General features: G+C 39.8%; 1 long non-coding RNA gene across 1 annotated transcript; it reads right to left on the bottom strand.

The window, feature by feature from the left end:
* Window positions 1-714: 714 nt before the first annotated feature.
* Window positions 715-16,154, bottom strand: LOC108883313 (uncharacterized). Its single transcript, XR_007813022.1, has 2 exons — window positions 15,761-16,154; window positions 715-4,706 (listed from the first exon to the last, which is right to left on the bottom strand). It is a non-coding gene; the product is annotated as an uncharacterized LOC108883313 (long non-coding RNA).
* Between the last annotated feature and the right edge of the window lie 2,714 nt (window positions 16,155-18,868).

Genomic DNA, 18,868 nt, shown 5'->3' with positions numbered 1-18,868 from the left:
ATAGCAATTATGTGCACACTGCTTTCACGTAATTCGTTTTCATTTCAGTACAAACCATGAGCTTGACCATGAAACTGAACTTTAATTCTAAAATGTGAATGCTACAATCAACCAAGTAAAACATCCAAAGGTCAAAGCCATTGCACCCGGCTACCAGAGCTAAGAAGACAAAGCTTCACATGTGCAGAACTGCTCAGGTCAGAGAGCACAGACATAATCTGTCTCTGAGTTCTGTGAGGCGTACTTTGCACACTGGAACCAATTAAAGAGCCTTAAATTGCCTCAGACTTTGTTTATCTCATCTCTCATCCCGGCTGACTAAGAGAACACTCATAAAAGGATTTCCAAATGCCACAAATGTTTAGCTCTTACCTTTAAAACAGATTCGTTCCAGATCGGCTGTTTAAAACGTCCTCAGTCTCACATTAAATACTGAGTCTGGATCCTTTTATCACATGTGACAGATTATATAGTTAAAGATTTCAATCTAAATCCCAAAACTGCTTGAGAACAACCTCAGTCTTATCAGGTTTGTCTTAATCTATATTTGTTAAATTTAAAAACAGTCACAACATGTTTTATATTTGACAGTTCTGGCCCACTTTAATCACATATGGGAAATGGATGAAATGCGTGTGAGTCTACTTTAATTATCGAAATTTGAGACCTCGTGCTGGGTTTGGGTTTGAGGCTGTCACAAACAAGCCAGACACACACTTTTAAATGATTTATTTTCATATTGAACACCAGTTTCTCTCAACAAATGCACACAAACGCACATTTGCAGACATACACGCGCGCACAGCTGTTGCTGTGGTTTCTCTCACATAGGGAAGATGATCTGTTGTCACGCAAACTGGCTTCTCCTTCAGAATAACATTACAGCTGTCTTACTTTCAATATGTAGAAAAAGTCACACCGATTATGTATTAATTTTGTGATTTTTAAAAAGTCAGAGTGAGACTGCAGCCTGTACTCAGTGTAGCTGTCATGAATCGCAGGACTGTCTCAGCCTGTCGGAGTGGGCTCATGCTATCTGTGAAAAACTGAGGGTTATGTAAGAGTGGTGTTTGTGTGAATGCAGGTGTGTTGTGCGCACATTAACCTGGAGCTTTTGTGTGCTGATACAACAGGCCATGTGACAAAGACAGGTACATGACTCATGGCTGCAGAATCCAGACAGAGAGAAAGAACAAGGATGAGGACCTAAAAACAAATCTCTCATATCCTCTATCTTTTGCAGGAGCAAAATCACAGCTTTCAAACATTGCATTTCTTTAATGTCACTTTTATTATGTTTCCATCCCCCAAATCAAATTTTTCCCCAACATAACTCATAGTTACTGATTATTACTGATTATTGTTCGAATACAATATGCAGCAAATTGGTGAATGAAATCTTTGTCTAAGCACTGAGCTACAGTACAGGATTTATTGAACGAGGTGCAGTCTCTATCACTAACTGCTGTGTCCAAAGAAGCTCTTACATAATGATTCATTTTATAAATGATAAACAGATCTTAGTATCTAATTTTTGTGCTTTATTGTTATATGCTTGCAGCAGACAATGAAGGTGTGAAGAAGGCAGAGACAAATCCAGCTGAAAATATCCTACTTACATAAGACTAAAGCACTTTTTCCAAGTAGATTAGATGTGGTTTGAGTAGAAATGAAATGTACCACCAGTTACTGAATATTCAGACTTTTTTTTTCGGCCACGTCAAGGCTGAACTTTATCTTCCAGATTTGACTTCTTACATCTTCAGAGGCAGAGTTATTTAAAAAAAAAAGTGATAGGAAACTAAAATTAACTTTCAAAAACGCAGTCTAACAGTGACAGTGTATGTGTATTACATTTGCAATTCAGAGGACTTGTTGGATCAGCTGCACTTTTCTCATTAAGCAGCAACAGCAGTCAAAAAAGGACACATTTCTTGTCCAAGAGCTTATGTTTGCTTTCAATCGAATCAGATGAAGATAAACTCTCTAAAAAAGCCTTTAACTGGAAAAAACATGGAAAAAATCAGTTAATTAATTAATTATTAGTATTATTGTCTATTAATTAATCAGTCATCTGATTGTTTTAGCTCTAAAATAATTATGTCCTTCAGCTGAGACGTAACACCCACCTGGCATATATGCTGTAGTGATTGACCTATACATTCAATTTCAGAATTGAATTTCAGAAGCACAATGTGGCTCATTTTAATCATGTCATCCATCATTAGATATCCCCACTTAATGTGAGAGTAACAAACAGTTTTAAGAAATATATGTACTGTACATTTGGGAGGAAAAAAAGATCTTTCTCCTGCTAACAGAAAGCCCCTGGTCGCTGTCTCTCTGACTACAACTCATGCTGCACATGGTGTGTGTATCATCTACTTATGCGAGTAAAACAGGAATGCGCTGAAAAAATGTGTCAGTGACTCAGCATTTTTTTGCGTTTGGTTTGACAGCCTTGTCCTCGTCCCCAGCAGAAGTAACCCGCTGCATATGTGTGTTCCAGTACAAACCCACACCGACTTCCCCTCAGCACTTCCCCCTGAAGGAATCTCCCGTCACCATCTTGAGTGATGTTCAAATACTAGAAAAACTCAAGAGGATTTCAGTTAAATTAACCCTTGAAGTGCTCAGTGAGTGGATAATCAATGATGTACACTTAAGTGGCAAAACAGTAGCATTTATAAGCACTGGTGGAAGATGTGTTAAGATCCTTAAATAAAAGCACTGGTACAACAATGCAAAAACAAATTAGCAGCATTAGAAGTCAGAAGTTAGAAGTATTACAAGAAGTATTCTCAGAAGTACATGTACTTACAGTAGTTAATTTGCACCACTGGTTATAAGTAAACAGTAGTAATGTTTAACCCTCGTGTTGTCCTCTGGGTCAAAGTGACCTAGTGGCCGACAATGTGCCTTTGTGTGTGTGTGTGTGTGTGTGTGTGTGTGTGTGTGTGTGTGTGTGTGTGTGTAGTAGGATTTGTTGTTGTGCATGAAATTTGTAATTCTGAAGCGGTTATCTTCTGTTTTTGAATAATAGTAAGAAGGAAACAGTATACAGAATACGAAGGGCAATACAAAGGGCAACGGGAGGGTTAAGAACTGTTTCATGAACATAATTCATCTGCAACAATCTATTTTCTAAGTAGTTTTAACCTTAAACTAATATTCTCATTAGATCATATTCAAGGTCGTGGCTGACGTATGTTGCTAGAAGCACCAGAAGGAACTGAATGAAGGCACCTCAAAGAGTTACTGGAATGAACTGCGACACTTAAATCGCACCCAAAGGAGTTTCCCGGGAACCTTTGCTTAGCTTGATGTGGAGAATACAACTGGAAAAACTCTGCTCCTGTGATCTTTTAGTAATACCAAACCAACAGAAGCAGATTTCCTCCATCATGAGCTTTACAGTGAAAGCTTTAAATTCAGAGAGGATGTGTGTGGGTACATTTATGTGAGTTCTGTGCTTCCTCGGCTCTGATTAAGGATGATTACGCTTTGGCTGTTACTCTGAGAGGCTTTGTGGAAGAAAAAGTCTAATTGCCTTTCAGAGCAGTAAAGAAATAATGATGGCTTCAGTAGGAGAAAACACTTACACAGCACTGCTACACATATATCACAATATACACGGCAAACACTGATTACACATATAGATTATAATTGTACATATACTCTGGTATTTTAATTGGACAGGAGATTAGTTCCAGTTGAATGCCGATTCGCCGTTGTTTCTAAAGGGCCTAACTCCGGTTCCTGCTGAACTGAGCCAGTGCTTGTATTACATCTAACTGTAATCAGCTCAGTAGGCACAGGAGGTTGAGCCCAGGAACCTGCACCAACCTGTTATCACCACAAGGGGAAGCAAACAACAGGTATGCTCTCCACAGGAAGTCTGGATGTTAAAGTAAACAGATAACACTGATATGTGCCATACTCTTTTTTTACTCATTTGAATTATTGAGCTGTACTTTCTGTCACAGTTTAATACAAAAATCAAATGAAGGGGCCTTTAAGATTCAATTTATAGGGTTGATTCACCCAGTTACAAAAGATGCTGCTGTGTTGCCTTTGAATGTTTATTGCTGTAGGACTTTTATAACATGAAGTAAAGTGGTTCATAAGATTTAAACATTAAAGCAAAATAAGAAGTTACAATATTCAAGATCATATAATTGACATGGAAATAAAATAGAATGAAAATGGTGGAGGGAAGGAAAGAGAAGAAAAACTAATTATTAACATAAATCTAATTAAAAGATTAAACATGTACAGTGTTTTTGATATTGTGTAGTTATTGTTGAATGAGCATTTTAAAAATCCTTAAATCTCAAGATTCACACAACAAACAATGTTAGCAGCACTGTGTGGTCAAGCACCATTTAGAAAAGTCTTTTTTTTCCCTAAATACATGAGTAGCTGTATGTTTACTTGTAGCACACACACACACACACACACACACACACACACACACACACAAAATCAGTGCTTTCCCTTCATGACCACCCAGACAGTAAATGAGTTCAGGGTTCACAATTACATTGCTACTTGTTTTCCCGATGGGACATTTCCTGTACTTCCTTCCTGTATGAGTAAGCTCTCCCTGCCCTCCTCCCTCCCACCCTCTTCTCTTACCCATCTCTCTTGTTTCAGGATCCTCATCTTCACTGAGAATGCACCAAATAATGTGTTTCCTCCATCTCCTGTCAAGACATGACAAAAGGGATTGTTAGAGAAGAAAACAAGTGCATTCCTGAATCTTTGAAGCTATTGGTTTATCTATAACACAATAGAAATGTCTAATGCTTGTTACTATGACATAAGTGGTTTGTGAGGAAACATCTTCAATAGTATGTCAGTTATACAACCAATGTGACTGTGTATATATAGCAAAACACCCTCATTATTGGGAGTGGGAAGTGGGAAGATGAGCCACAAAACCCAACAATATTTATTATGTTCATCTCCTTGAAATGAAGCCTCTTAAAATGCTCTGCAGTGTGTTGTGGCAGGACATGATTTCATGAAGACATTTGATCCAAGTTGACTTCTTACAGCTGTTACAACAGTGGAAGTTAAGAGCTGGAAAGGCTTGTGAGGAGCGGAACTTAGCCACTGTGAACACAGGCTTTCACTGAACTGTTCACGGAGCGAGCTAAGTCCTGCACCTCCACAAAACTCTGCACAAAAACACAGTGAAGACATCTGGACAGCACTGTTTATTCTCCTCTCTGTGCATTTTCTAATGCAGATACTGAGCAAGAACAGACAGGAATACAATTTAACATAGTAGTTAAACATTTCAGGAAATACGCCTATTCATCTTCTTGCCAAGAGTTGCAATGAGCAGCTATGCTAGCTTAGCTTAGTTTAGCAAAGAGACTGGAAACCGAGGGAAAAAGCTAGCCTGACTCTGTCCAAAGATAACAAAATCCTCCTACCAGCACCTCTAAAGCTCACTTGTCTTTAGCGATATCCAGATAGCTGTGTACCCGTTTCAAGTCTTTATGCTAAGCTCAATAGATGCGGCATTAGCTTGATATTTACCATGCAGATAGGAGAGTGGAATTAATCCTCTCATATAACTTTCAGCATGAAAGCTGCTAATTAGGCCGCTTTCCAAAATTTGGACCTTTTGCTTTAAAACATGAGGAGATTATAAGGCTGAATTAATTTTGCAAAGTATTTATCATTAAACACTCGGAGCAGGATTCAGGGCAATGACTTCTGCTAACGTGGGCGTTGCGGAGCAGCCGTCAGGTGTACGAGGATAGCGTGGGTTTCAGCTGTAGCTGGTTGGAAATCCCTGGCAATGTGATTTATATTACATCACAACCAAATCACTCTGCCAGGAATCCCTCCAGCTAAACCAACCATTCAGTAACCTGTTTGGGAAGACAGAGACACAGAAGAGGCTGCGGCGGAGGAGGTGGAGGGAATGGAGAAGAGGGAGGGCAGGGAGAGAAGTAGAAATACAGAAAATGACTAAAGAAAAATGAAGATGCATGTCCTGGTGAGCAAAGGTTGCGGGTGAGGACAGAGAGAGAAAGAGCGCAGACTGCAGGTGTCTATCTGAGCACACATCAGCGTGGCACAGCACATTTACTCCCTCATCACTATGTAATTATGGGAAAAACACACATTTTTAAATGCTAACACATGCACACCCACTCACCACGCATGGGTTTTCTTTCACTGACGCACCTGGACAAACAGAACTGTTTTTTAAATCTATAGGCTGTCATTGATTGTTGGCCCAAAGGCGAGTGTGTCGACGAGTGTTTGTGAGGTTGTGTGTGATCTGTTTTGAAGTGGTGGAGGACTGTGTTGGCTCGGTTGTCAGGGAGTCAGGCCTCACATTTCAATGCTCTCACACACCGCAACCAGGCAGGGTTATATTGAAGCAGCAGGAGGAATTTCAGCCAACATCACCAAAGTGGCTGCAGTATTCTTCTGGCACACAGTACATGCAACAGATCTGAATTCCTCTCAAATCTGTCTGTTCAAATCAGATCTTAAACATACTGTCCGTTGTTTTAGGATTTTTAACAAAGACGGACAGTAGCGAAAAAAGATTTTCCATTATTAATGGTCATTTCCATAATTCTTCTCTAGTCATTAAAGTATTTTTAATTTTGAAAATAACCCTCACTGTTTCCAACTTCTCTCTATAATAACCTATTTTAGTGGTCCCTAGTGTTTTGGTCTCCTTAAACTGAAGCAATGTCTCGTCACAAGTTGCATTTGAGTGATATTTTCCCCTTGTTTTATTTGGATGATTCACAAGAAAAAAAAAAAGACTGCGGCGGTGAGCATCAAACATCTAAAGATAATTTGCTGTGCAGCAGAAATAAGCCTTGTCTTGTCCTGTTAGTCATCTAGTGACCCTTCAGATTTGTCTTGAGAGCTGCAGGTCTTAAGAGCTGAAGGCAACTATTACACTATAACCCATATGGATGATAATGATATCCTGCAGTGTGACATTTTTTAATCTATCTCAATTATTGGAAGCTTTATTCTTGAGATTCTTTTCATATATCATAATGTAGTGCTCAGTAACTATTTGCAGCCTCTAGCTACACTGGCAATTATACATTTCCCATTTCGGAATAAAGCTACATGTGGTGTTCCTGCATCGGTCACCACAGGCTTCCTGTCACGAAGCACTTGAGAGAGCTGGTAAAGAAAGGAGGGGGAAAAAAAGAAAAAGGGAGAAGTACTGTAGAGGAGCTCAAGCAGTTGAGTAGCAATGGTGTCAGTTATAAAGACACCCATTATTCAGTATACTCAAATGACTAGGCACACTTAGGCAAGCAGTTCTTTGTCATGTAGAAGCAGGTTTTGAAACAGGCTGTTTTCATTGCTTAATCAAACTGGATTCTTGGTGAGATGACAAGCAGAGAAATAGGAGTGAAGGGGTTGCACGTGTCTGGCTTTTGCAAATATTTATCTCAACACAGTCTTTGATAGGACAGGAAATATGAGTGACTGGTCCAGAATAAACAGCAGGCTTCCTTTCACCCCGACACTGATATTCTTGGTTTAAATGTTTCTACTGCTGCTGCTGCTGCTGGCCAGAGCTCGCTGATGCAGATTCATTCAAACAGAGTCTGCTTTAATCTATGCAGAGTGTGAGGTGGGTGGTGGGAAGTGATCTATTTGAGTCTGCTCGGCACAAACACACACACTAATCATCACCTTTACAACCAACACATCACATAAAAACCAATTTTCTGGCCTTGGTAAATTGGTAAATAATTGCAGCCAGGTGGTCCAACACCCCTACAAATAATAATATTAACTTTATCATATTATTACTGTGTGTCTTGGACAGCTGATGCTCTGAGAAGCCCCAAGTCATCATTATTTATGTGCAATGTATCAGCAACAATCCTGCTTTGATCCAGCTGTGTAACCGTAACCACCTGTCATCTCCCTCTTTAATAACTGAAGTCTTCTGCTGACTCTGCGTTACTCATTTCAAACCTGCAGTCAAACTGAAAAATGCACCACACTTCAAACAAACAAAAAGCACAGAATAGCACAGAAATCAAAGAACAATGATCAAGCCTTTAAGCTGCCATAATCAGTACTTTCATATTAACAATGGCTCTGCAGCTCCTTTTGGCTTTTTTTAGTGTTTCAACTCATTGTTTTGCTTTTCCTGAAGCGAACTTTCTAGATGCAGCAGGCTAAAGACTCACTCTACGCCACCTGCCCAGCATCAGACAGACACACACAGTTAGCAGCTAGCTAACTTCGTTTTGCATTTTGTTGCTCTAGAGACAACAGAGATATTTCTTTCAAACCAGAGCTGTAGAGAGAGCAAATATTGGACTTAACATTTGTCAAATGACTCTGACTCTTGTATTTTCAGTGGAGAAGTCTATTAGTCTATCTGAAATTTTCATAGCTGGCTGACAATAATAGCCCTGGGCTAGTCTGTTTCTGGGCTTGGCTTTGACAGCCAGTCACGGTAACTCAATAGCTCAGTGTTGCCTGCCTGTCTTCATCTATGTTACCATCTCCCTCGTACTCTCTCCGTCTGTTAAGCGCCAAACCTGGAGTGGTATTTTTGGATAGTGATGTGCACTAATGCAGTACCACTGTGCTGCATTAATGCTGGCATGAGTGACAAACCTGCACACAGGGACTGTTGAGCCAGTAGATCCATCTGCAGGATTTTTTGGACACACCTAAAGTGTGTCACAACACACAGCAATTTGAAGCAAGGGTGGGAAAAAAAAAATCCAAATTATTCCTGATTTTAACCTCAAAGGGCTGATCACATGTCTCCAAAAAACACACTCACATGACAACATTAAAATAAAGTCTTAGATTTCAACTAGTATAAAACTTGTTCACTCCTCGCCTGTGGCTGCCTCTTGGCTATAGCTGTTTGACAGCTAAATGAGCAACAATTGGCCTGGCCAGGCTCCAGACCGCCTGAGCTACTCAATAACAGCAGGAAGTACATACATGACTAATGCCCTCCACACACTTTGCTTTTTTTCTCCTTTCTGTTCTCTCTCATTTTCCATCCTTCATTCTTCATGCAACAACTGAGTGAAGCGGCAAATGCTGCCCATCCCAACACATTTTTTTAAATGAAAGATGTAAAAGATATAAAAACAGACTAATGAGCAATAAATTACACTGTTATGTATATGTAACCTTCACCTCATGACAAATTGCAGTGAGTGCTCCTGGCTTTTGTTTAATCAGGAGAGAAAACTGCTCAGTTAATTAATCGCTCACCAGCCTTCAGAGCTTGAAGGGACGCCTTTCATGACAATTACAAGCATCTTTCTGAGACAGGCGATACAGAGAGAAGGAAATCCACAGCGCCCACCTCCTTTTTCACTTCACTAAGTACTTTGAAAACGTGGCGTTTGCAGCAACACCTGAAACTCATCTGCTGGGCTAACGTAGTAGAAAATAATAACTGAATCCCTATATCCACAAGCGCTGGCATGTTCTTTAGAATGACAGGTATTAAGTTTGCAGAAAATTGCTTTCACTCACTACCCTTTTATCAGGTGGGAAGGTATGTTTGAAACAGAGTATTGCAATGACTGGCCTTAAATCGCTTCCATTACAAACATCAGCAGCTGCCACCTCAATCTGGGGATGCATTAACCCGACACTCAGCACGCAGATGGGTCTCATGTACGGGAGCCCTCTATGTCTGCCAAACAATCCCAGCTCCTCCTCGGCTTACCTTTTCACTCTCTACTAGCTAACAGCCGGGGCCCTTCTCTTGTGATTACCCCGTGATTTTAACAGCCTCAGCTGTGCTGTATTTTGGCTAGACACTTTTTTTGGGACCAGGCCAAGGGCACACATGATTGGCCGGGGTCTGTCTGGGGCTTGCACATGGTTGGTTTGTCCTAGTTTGACCTGCGGCGTTCAGTCACCTGCACTAACTGCAACTGCAGCTACTGGATGCTTGAATCAGTTTTGCCACTCTACTCATAATGTTCAAAGGGTTGGATTGGGACTCTGTAAGTCGATCTCTCGTTAACATCTTAAGGTGGCTTCAGTCCAGAGCCACAAGTAGTGGCGCCACAGTGTCCGTGTCAGTGTGGACAAAGGAGGCAGTGCATAGTCGTGAACCTATAGAGGGGGTTTTTCTGAGCTGCGCTTACAGTTGGCTTTGTGCCCAAGGTTGGGGGGAGACAGGAGAAAAAGAGGCAGACACAGGAAGAGGGAATAGGGGGAAGTCAGACTGAGAAGACATGACGTATGAGCAGACAGTGAGAACTTTAACAGGACTAAACAGAGGCGCTTTAGAGATGGAGAGAGATTTAACTTCAGATAGCCTGTAGCTACTCTTCCACAGCCAAATGTTAGGAAAAATCACCACGCAGTGTTTAGAAATACTAGCCAGGACTCTTTTTCAGTCAAATGAATCAAACTGAATCAGAATATTGTTTGTGGCCAGTTTGTGAAAACCAGCTGAAGATGACAAAATGTCAGAACAAATCTGAATTCAACAGACTTCTGTTGTTTTCCTGGTTTTCTGGTCAAACACATCCTGTAGTGGTTTCCAACAACTTTGTCTGATGTCAAATGAACTCAAGTGCCTCTCCATCGACACAACCAAACATGTTTCAGCTGTTTATCAATAATGTTCAGCTATTTTAACCAATTATCCATTACTTAGCTAGTGCTGCACTGGCATTAATTTAAGAGGTTGCTCTTTTCTGGAGATTTGGTTTGAAAAAGTGGTAGTCGTCTTTTATTCGAGGACTGGACAATTACGTGTTCACAATTACGGGTTGGTGGTATCCTTAATGTTGCTTGGGTAGTGTTGTTTTCAAGTCCTTTAAAGTGCTCTGTTAGTCCGGTTTGACTTGCAGGGGTTGCTGAGGGCTGGTGTAACGTGTTTTGCTGCCACAGAGGAAATAAATTAATGATAGGTGAAAACGAGTTCTTATCTGCTTACGGCCTCACGGCAGAACTGGACCAAGCAGACAATCTGTCAAACAGCCAAGAGTTAAGGATGTTAAAGATGATGATCTGAAAAAGACGGTGTGAAAAACTTTCCATGTACCTTTGGGCAACTGTAGAAGTACCTCACAACACAGTGTGATACATACAGTACACGCACTTGTGGCCAAAGACATAAAACAACAGACAGCCCATAGCTGGTTTCAGTCATGATTAATATGTCCTGTTTCATGAATCATACAATGTAGGGTTTTTTTCCCTTTTCACAGTAGTACATTTACATCCATCTGTCAAACACTGACAAAGCAATAACTCTGAAGTTTCTCATTAGAATAAACTTTTCTAAAATGTTCTTTGATCTTTTGTTTAGTAGGAAAAAGTGCATTTTTTTCTTCCCTGTGCTTATTATTAGTTATTTAAATCAAAAGTTGAGAGATTAGTATTCCATGATGTTTATTCTCCAACTGGAACATAATGATTTCATAATTAGATACATAACAGCTCCACTGGCGCTCGTCTGAAGGTTTTCAGCCTCCAAATGTCTAAACATAACCTGGAACATTTATCTTTTTCCAGATAAAGCCTCAATTGTCAACATATGTGTAAAACTAAAAAAAAAACAAAACAAAAAAAACAAACAAACTAAAAATAAGCCTAATTACAAACCATAGGATGGTTTACATTTGCCTGTGAAATAAATCAACAAAAATAATTTAGCTGAGGTTTGGCCACTGCAGCCAAATCACTTCTGTAGGAACTCCTCGCCCACTAAATCTCTTACAGACCCACGTCCCAGCGAATCTGGAGGCAAAACAACCCTTAAGGAATCCTTAACTTTATTTACCTCTCAACATGGTACCAGGGTAACATATGCTTTTGCAGCCTTTTAAGGGCCCTCTGTGGACTTAAAGTCTTGGATCAAGCCTGGACTGGAAGACCAAATTAATGCTTTGGGTGCATGGAAACAGACGCTTTAACTATGAAGCCGCAGCAGCCTATGAAGCATAAAGAGATGTTCCAAAATAGTGAACAGGGCTGGTTTCATACTTACTGTATATGTTATATGTACCTCATTCTACATGGTAATTAAAGCTGCAACTAACCATTATTTTTTCTTAACAATTAATCTGTATTTTTAACCCATATATGCATTTTTTCTTCAAATAATAAATTAATTGTTAAGTCTACAAAATTAGTGAAAATGTGAAAAATTGTAATTGCTTATTTGGTCTGGCCAGCAGTCCAAAGCCCCAAAATATTCATCTTAAAGTTAGAAGAGCAATATTCATCTATATTCATCAAATATTCATCTTAAAGAGCAGCAAATCTCAAAACATTTCAGACTCTTTAACCAGCAAATATTGCACCTATAGATGCTTAATGATTATTAATTAATTAATCAATTGTTTCAGTGGTAATGATTTTTACCTAAAAGGGACCAAAGTGTCATGTCTGAGTTTTATCAAAACTGTTTTTCCCCTAGTCACAGGAAAAAAGTTATTACATTCTAATAACTATTTTGTTAATAATTTAAAGAATTTATATGACAAATATATTTTAATATATTAAGACAGGATGTCACATGCTTGATTTACTGTACTCAGGCATGTTTAAAAGTATTTGGACATGACAGTAATTACATCATACAGTTGTACCCAGAATAATCCTCATGAACTAGAGCTGAAACGTATTGTTACATCCTCAGTGGGTGTGTGTTCGCTGTAAGTAGTTCAGTGTGTGAGTCGGTCAGAGGACGGAATTAATTTTTCCTTTGCATGCTTGTTGTTGAGAACACTGACTGAAGAAAAAACCTGACAGAAAACTCATAAACACATACAGTTAGGCGTATGAATGCCTTGCATAATCCCCCGCACATGCACACACACACAGGCACAGAACATATCCAGACAGTGCCAAAGTCAGAATTAATTCTTCAGAGGGTGATGGCTCCCGGCAGTCAACCTGCAGCAAGTGTGCAATCCAGTCTGACAAAAACCCAAGATGAGACCGACCTTGGGCCAAACAGCAGCAGCAGCAGCAGCAATCATACTTTCCCACACATAAATGAAGGTATAGGGAGTTTATGGGGCTCGGAAAAATGCAATAAAAAGCCCTTTCTGTGAATGCAGCCATCTGTGGAACTTTAAAAGAACTTCCTGTAAACAAGACTGAGGAGAACAAATCCTCTCACACTCTTCCAACACTCGACTGCCGCCTAGAATTAGCCTTTCATCTTTGTTTTCTTCCATTTTTTTCCCTTCTCTGCTTTGCTTTACTTTCAGCCTTGGATCTTTGACTCCAAGCTTTCTTTCTCTCTGCTTGTCTCTCTGTCACTTCTCCCAGTCTGTGTCAGTGTTGCTCTGTCCTCTTCCTCGCCCTCCATTCCTTCCTTCCCTGACTTGTCCTCAGAGCACCTTGCTGACGTAAATGCGCTTCTCTTTTTTCGTAATTGAATTTCTTGAATAGATGATGCTGTTTTTACTTTTTATTGTTGCACATTTAAAAAATAGGAAAACTATTATTGCCAGTTATTTGTTTTTTATTTGTTTTGCTTTTTATATTCAATTTTAACAAGATGTGACAGATTAAGATATGCTATAAATCCAAAATATTAAGCACTGAGTGATTACTAAATCTGTATTTCTTCCTGATTTTTATCTCCTTGTTGGATTCCAGTCGTGAAAATCCACAACGGCCTTTTGTCTAAAAGTCGGACTACTTCCATATTTTTTCAAGCTGGTGTTTATAAACAACATAATTCGGAAAACAGCCTCATGACATATTTGATTTAGGAGTATTTTCCTGGTTTCCACTGTGCTTATTAAATACCAGGCTCAATAAAATTCAATCAGCAAGGCCTGGACATTGTCTCAGTACACCTCCACTGATGTGTCGTATTTTATTAGATCCAAAGCTGATGTAAAGCAGTTTTACAGACCACTATCCTGCAGAGAAAAATCCAAATATTCTCACTTTTTCCCCGTTTCTCATAGAAATGCAACAAAAAGCTAAAACTCTGAACTGTAGGTAGAGCAGTGTACTTCATTTGAATTTATTTGCGGTCTCCGACACAATGGGGCAAAAATTCCCTGCTGGCAGAAAAAAATTGAAAGGACATTTCATGCTTTTTAAAATTAAAACGTAAAATATTTATGCAATATGTGGGAAATATGACACACATCGCCAAAAAAGGTATATCATAACAAAGAAAAGTTGCAGACACTTTGAATACAGACTTCATATTACAACGTATTTTCATGTCAGTAGCAATTTGTCATGGTGACATGCTGCTGCTCCCAGTCCTTTGTTCAGCGCCTCACTTTGTTAGAGAAGTTAAAACCAACTCTGGACTGTTTCCACACACGCCCCCCTGACATATAGGCCGAGGCAGGTGTGTTTTTTCAGTCAGAGTTTGGTGTGTTTTTCTCCAGTTTTCTGGACAGTATCAGTTTGATTTTTACTGCTCACTGAGGAAACCCAGATAGACTTGTAAAGCCAAATGGGCAGGCAGTGAATCGGGCAGGGGGAGTCAGGGGGGACCATTGTGTGTAAGTGTGTGTAATCGCAAAGTGATGTCAGGTGGAAAAGACTGGCTACTTCCTTCGTCTGTGCCAACTTTCAACGTATGGAGGGAAGGAAGGAAGAGAGAGCGAGGGAGAATAAGAGCATGAGCAGAGAAGCCACATGGCCCCAAGTTTCATATTCATAGTCCGCCTGTCAGAGTTCTGCTTGCATGTTCATCTGAATTAACCAAATCCCCTCTTGACAGAACGTCCACCCTCCAGTTAAAGTTACAGTTAAACACGATTGGCCTCCAGTGACATCAAATGTGAAACTTATCCTGATGAAAATTGTAATTTGAAAATCGTAGTTTTGGAAAAATGACTCGTTTATTGACGAGGAGGGCTGAGGAAGGCCAAAGAAATGATGAATGGAGAAGCCAGTTATACTCCCATCAGTACAGACAATGGAAATATTTCAAATTTGGACAAAAAAAAAGGGAAAAAAGTTTACAAATGGTAGAGTCAGAGGACTCAAAGTGCATTATGAGTCTGGATGAAAACGCTGTTCATACCCACAGAAGTTTAGCAGCATTAAAATGAATTCTGAAACCCGCCACGTACACCACAGATCTGATTAATATTTACTCATCAACTGTTGTCACAAACATCGAAATGGGCCCTTGCTCATACGCTTTCATATCATGAGTTCATATCAGAACACAAACTGCAGATTTAAGCAAATAGTCTGACAACAAACTAAGTTTATGAGTCATGATAATATTTACAAATTTTCATACCAATTTAAAAAACATTTTTTTGCCTGATAACGTTTTGATTTCTACAGCCTGATGCAAAATCAAGTCTCAGTCCCTCACGTCATGTCACAGGCATGTATTTCCTGATTAAATTAGCATCCAACAAACAAAAACACAAAATAAATCTATAAATATGCAGACGTGAAGGTTGTGCAGGTAAAAAAAAAAACAGTAAATGACTTCTGAATGAATTCATTTTGAAAAAAACTAGGCTTAAAAGACTCATAAATATGTTTATTTTAAATTCTTTAAAATCTTCAAGTGACAGTCTGGCACTACTTTAATTCCACTTTGTTAACTTTTTAAAGCTATTTCAGTGAATAGCTACATAGTACAAACAAAGACAAAAAGGCACATCTCCCCAAAACGTGTCATAAATGCTCAAACTCCCTCAGCTCTTTCATTTTCACCTTTGCAACAGCCACCACCTGCAAACTTCACTCACCTCTGAAACTTTAGTGAAGCAGAAATAGTTTTCATACTCACACGTCTTTCAGTGGAGACAGTTAAAAAAAAGAAAAAGAAAAAAAACCCTGATGCCTCTACATGCTCAAACTGAAGAGATCCAAAAGTCACAGAGTGCAGCACGAACACGACACAGGTCACAGCGTACGTACTTGTTGTCTGCAAAAGACTCAAACTCAAGTCCAAGCTCAAACCCTGCTCCAATCGTTTTGCTCCACCTCCTCCAAACTCTTCTTTTAGCTGAAGGGTGTGGACTCAGTCAAAGCTATGACTATAGAGCGTCCACATCATTCACACAAGTTTGCCTCTTGAAAACCACACCCAGTTAGAGAGAGAGAGAGAGAGAGAGAGAGAGAGAGAGAGCAGAAAGGGAAACACTGAAGTTTTCCTTAAATAACAACAGAGGAGGAGTGAGGAAACTTCTGGTTTCAGGGTCACCCAGAGCCTTGAAATAACCAGGCAGTAGGCTCTGTTATGAGAAGAAAATTATGACGCAGAGCAGCGGTCATTTCAGGATGTTTATGTTATTTGGCAGAAGGTCTGTACTTTTTAAGATGGCGGTAGGCGTACGGTGGGCCCTGACGTTAAACATCAAGATTACCCAGATAAAAGGGATTAGTCCGAGAGCGTGTTTGTGTGTGTTAGTGCCTCCACACGCTCCTCTGTGTCTGCACATCCGGCTGCGCGGAGTGTACATTCGCCAACATGTGCATACGTTCATGTGTGTTTGAGTAGGCACGGCTGCGGCCTATAGTTTGGGGCCTGCGCCTCCACGCTGATGGCTAACAGCTGCCATCTCTTTCCTGTCTGAGTGGGTATACAATCCATGCTATAATGCAGTAATCATACAGTATGCCTACATCTGTTTGGCGTTAACCAAACACGTGCAATCCCAGAGCAATTCCTCTGCTCCTGCCGTTTATTTGATCTCACTTTATTATAACATAACATTAGGTCCTTTGGTGGCAACTTTCATCCAAAGGGGTTTTACAATGCTATGACTGCAAAGTGTGGCCTGGCAGGAAATCGGACTCCAATTCCCGACAGTGTCAGCGCCACGTTATACCTTTCAGATCTCAGTCAGTTTCACAGCTATGGATTAAGTCACATGGAACAATAATTTTCCTCAAAAAGTGTTTGAACCAAGCCATGCCAAGGTACTCTTAATATTTTCCTTTAAAGGATAGGACCGCCAATATTGTATATTTTAGTAACTGTCAACAAATCCCATGAAAAGACCGAAACTAAAAATACATTACTTTGTTTCCCAGAGCTTTCCAACTTCCCTTCTCTGTCTGTGGCAGCCCAGCCCATTTGTTCCAACCGAGGATATAAAAACCAGTCTCAAATATATAGTCAAAAAAAGAGTAAATATTAGTCTAAAACAGCTGGGCACTGTAGTTTTTTAGCAAACAATTCTAAAACATGAAAAAAATGGTGCATTTATTGGAAACTATTTTCAGCTGCGGATGAATACAGATTTCACACTCTAGTGAGGATTCACAGCAGCAGGAAGGTGAATGTATCGACTCTAAACAAAAGCACAGTGTACTAGTACAGTGTAATGAAAGAACATGTCACCCGGTTCAATGTTGTGACCCGTAGATGTGTTTTTAATATCACCTTTAGACTAGTATCTGATGAGGTCTAATGCCAACATGGATTCTTGTTCCTTTAGTCTCTGTGCTGCAGGTACATGGACATTTGCAAATTAAAGTAATAAATATCTACCACAGTTTAAAAAATAATAAAAATCAAATTACAGCAATTGGTAAACATGGAGGTGCAAGTTTTCCATCTCAGTTAAATTGGTATGTATTTTATTTTTATCCATTTATTCTGTGCATGTGTGATTTTATTGAAAGGGTTGACTGGACTCAGTGACTGATATTGAAATAAATCATAAGGCTCAGATTTTATTTTGTTATCCTTTACATTTGTTGTAGTTGTGTATGATCTGACATCCTTCTACTTGTAAGATGTCAAACAAGCTAGACTAAAAGTCTGATTAAAGCTCAGCACTAAAAGTTCTTAAATATATCAGTATGAGTGCTAGATCGAAGAAAAAACACAAATATTTGAAAAATTCTTGTCTCCACTTAAGAAGGAAAAACTAAGCTTTTTTCTCAGCCCAGAAGAAAACCTCAAGACTGATGACTTTGTAGCTAAGGTGTGAAAACAAACAACTCCTTTCCTCAACTGTTTAATATTTCCTTTCCAGGGAGTTCCTCTGGCTTATGTTAACAACACAATTATGGCAAAGATCATACTTGCAACATTTCAGGAGTAATCATTCATAAAAATGGCCATCGAAACCAGAGGTAGTGTTTGGAGGGCGGCCAAGCCGGGCCGATGTTTGTCCATTAGTTTCTATTTATGGCCAAATATTATGTTGCTAGGGAACAGCCGGCTCTATCAAAGTTATCAAATTAACGTTAGCAGCTCAGCGAGCGGCAGCAACGTATACATGCCAAATCTCATCATGTCCCTCTTGCAGAGACGACGATGCACGGTAGAAACACAAGGAAATGCACTGGGGAAAGATGCAAGAGCTGCCGCTGACCACCAGCAGCGATACCGAACCCACACAAACTCCAGTAAATGGTGTTTATTTGTCTGGCTAGACATAATTTACTGTGACTAAATGGATGCTGAAATATTGACAAAGCCTTTCCAAAGAGCCATATAAAGTGCTATCTCACAAAGGAGAGCCCTAGAAACAAACTATATAAAAAAAAGTCTTATTTGGTCTGGCAGGTTGCCCATATAGCCAGTGAAAACAAAGGCCGCCTACGCACACACTATCAGTGACAAGAGAAAGACGGCCAGACAGGCAATCCCACCAGGAACACTTTCACCTGTGCTGCAGACAAAGCTGAGCGCTGAGAGAGATGTGTGAGTGTGTGAGTGTGAGAGCGTGATATTTATTTCCTTTGACGTTTCCATTAAATATTTCCTTGCAGTTTTGCACAGTTGCACTTCTCTGCTTTACAGAACTGATGTTTTTAAGAAAGTTTTGGAGTATGAACAGTATATACTTTGTGTGTGTGTGTTCCTGTTTCCCTCTCTCTCTCTCTGTGTGTGTGTGTGTGTGTATGAATGAGTCATCCCGGAGTGACCCCACCCTAC

The sequence above is a fragment of the Lates calcarifer genome, linkage group LG4 (genome assembly GCF_001640805.2).
Source record: "Lates calcarifer isolate ASB-BC8 linkage group LG4, TLL_Latcal_v3, whole genome shotgun sequence".
Taxonomy (NCBI): Eukaryota; Metazoa; Chordata; class Actinopteri; family Centropomidae; genus Lates; species Lates calcarifer.
The sequence above is the reverse complement of the archived record's forward strand: the minus strand, read 5'-3'. Positions and strand labels throughout refer to the sequence as shown.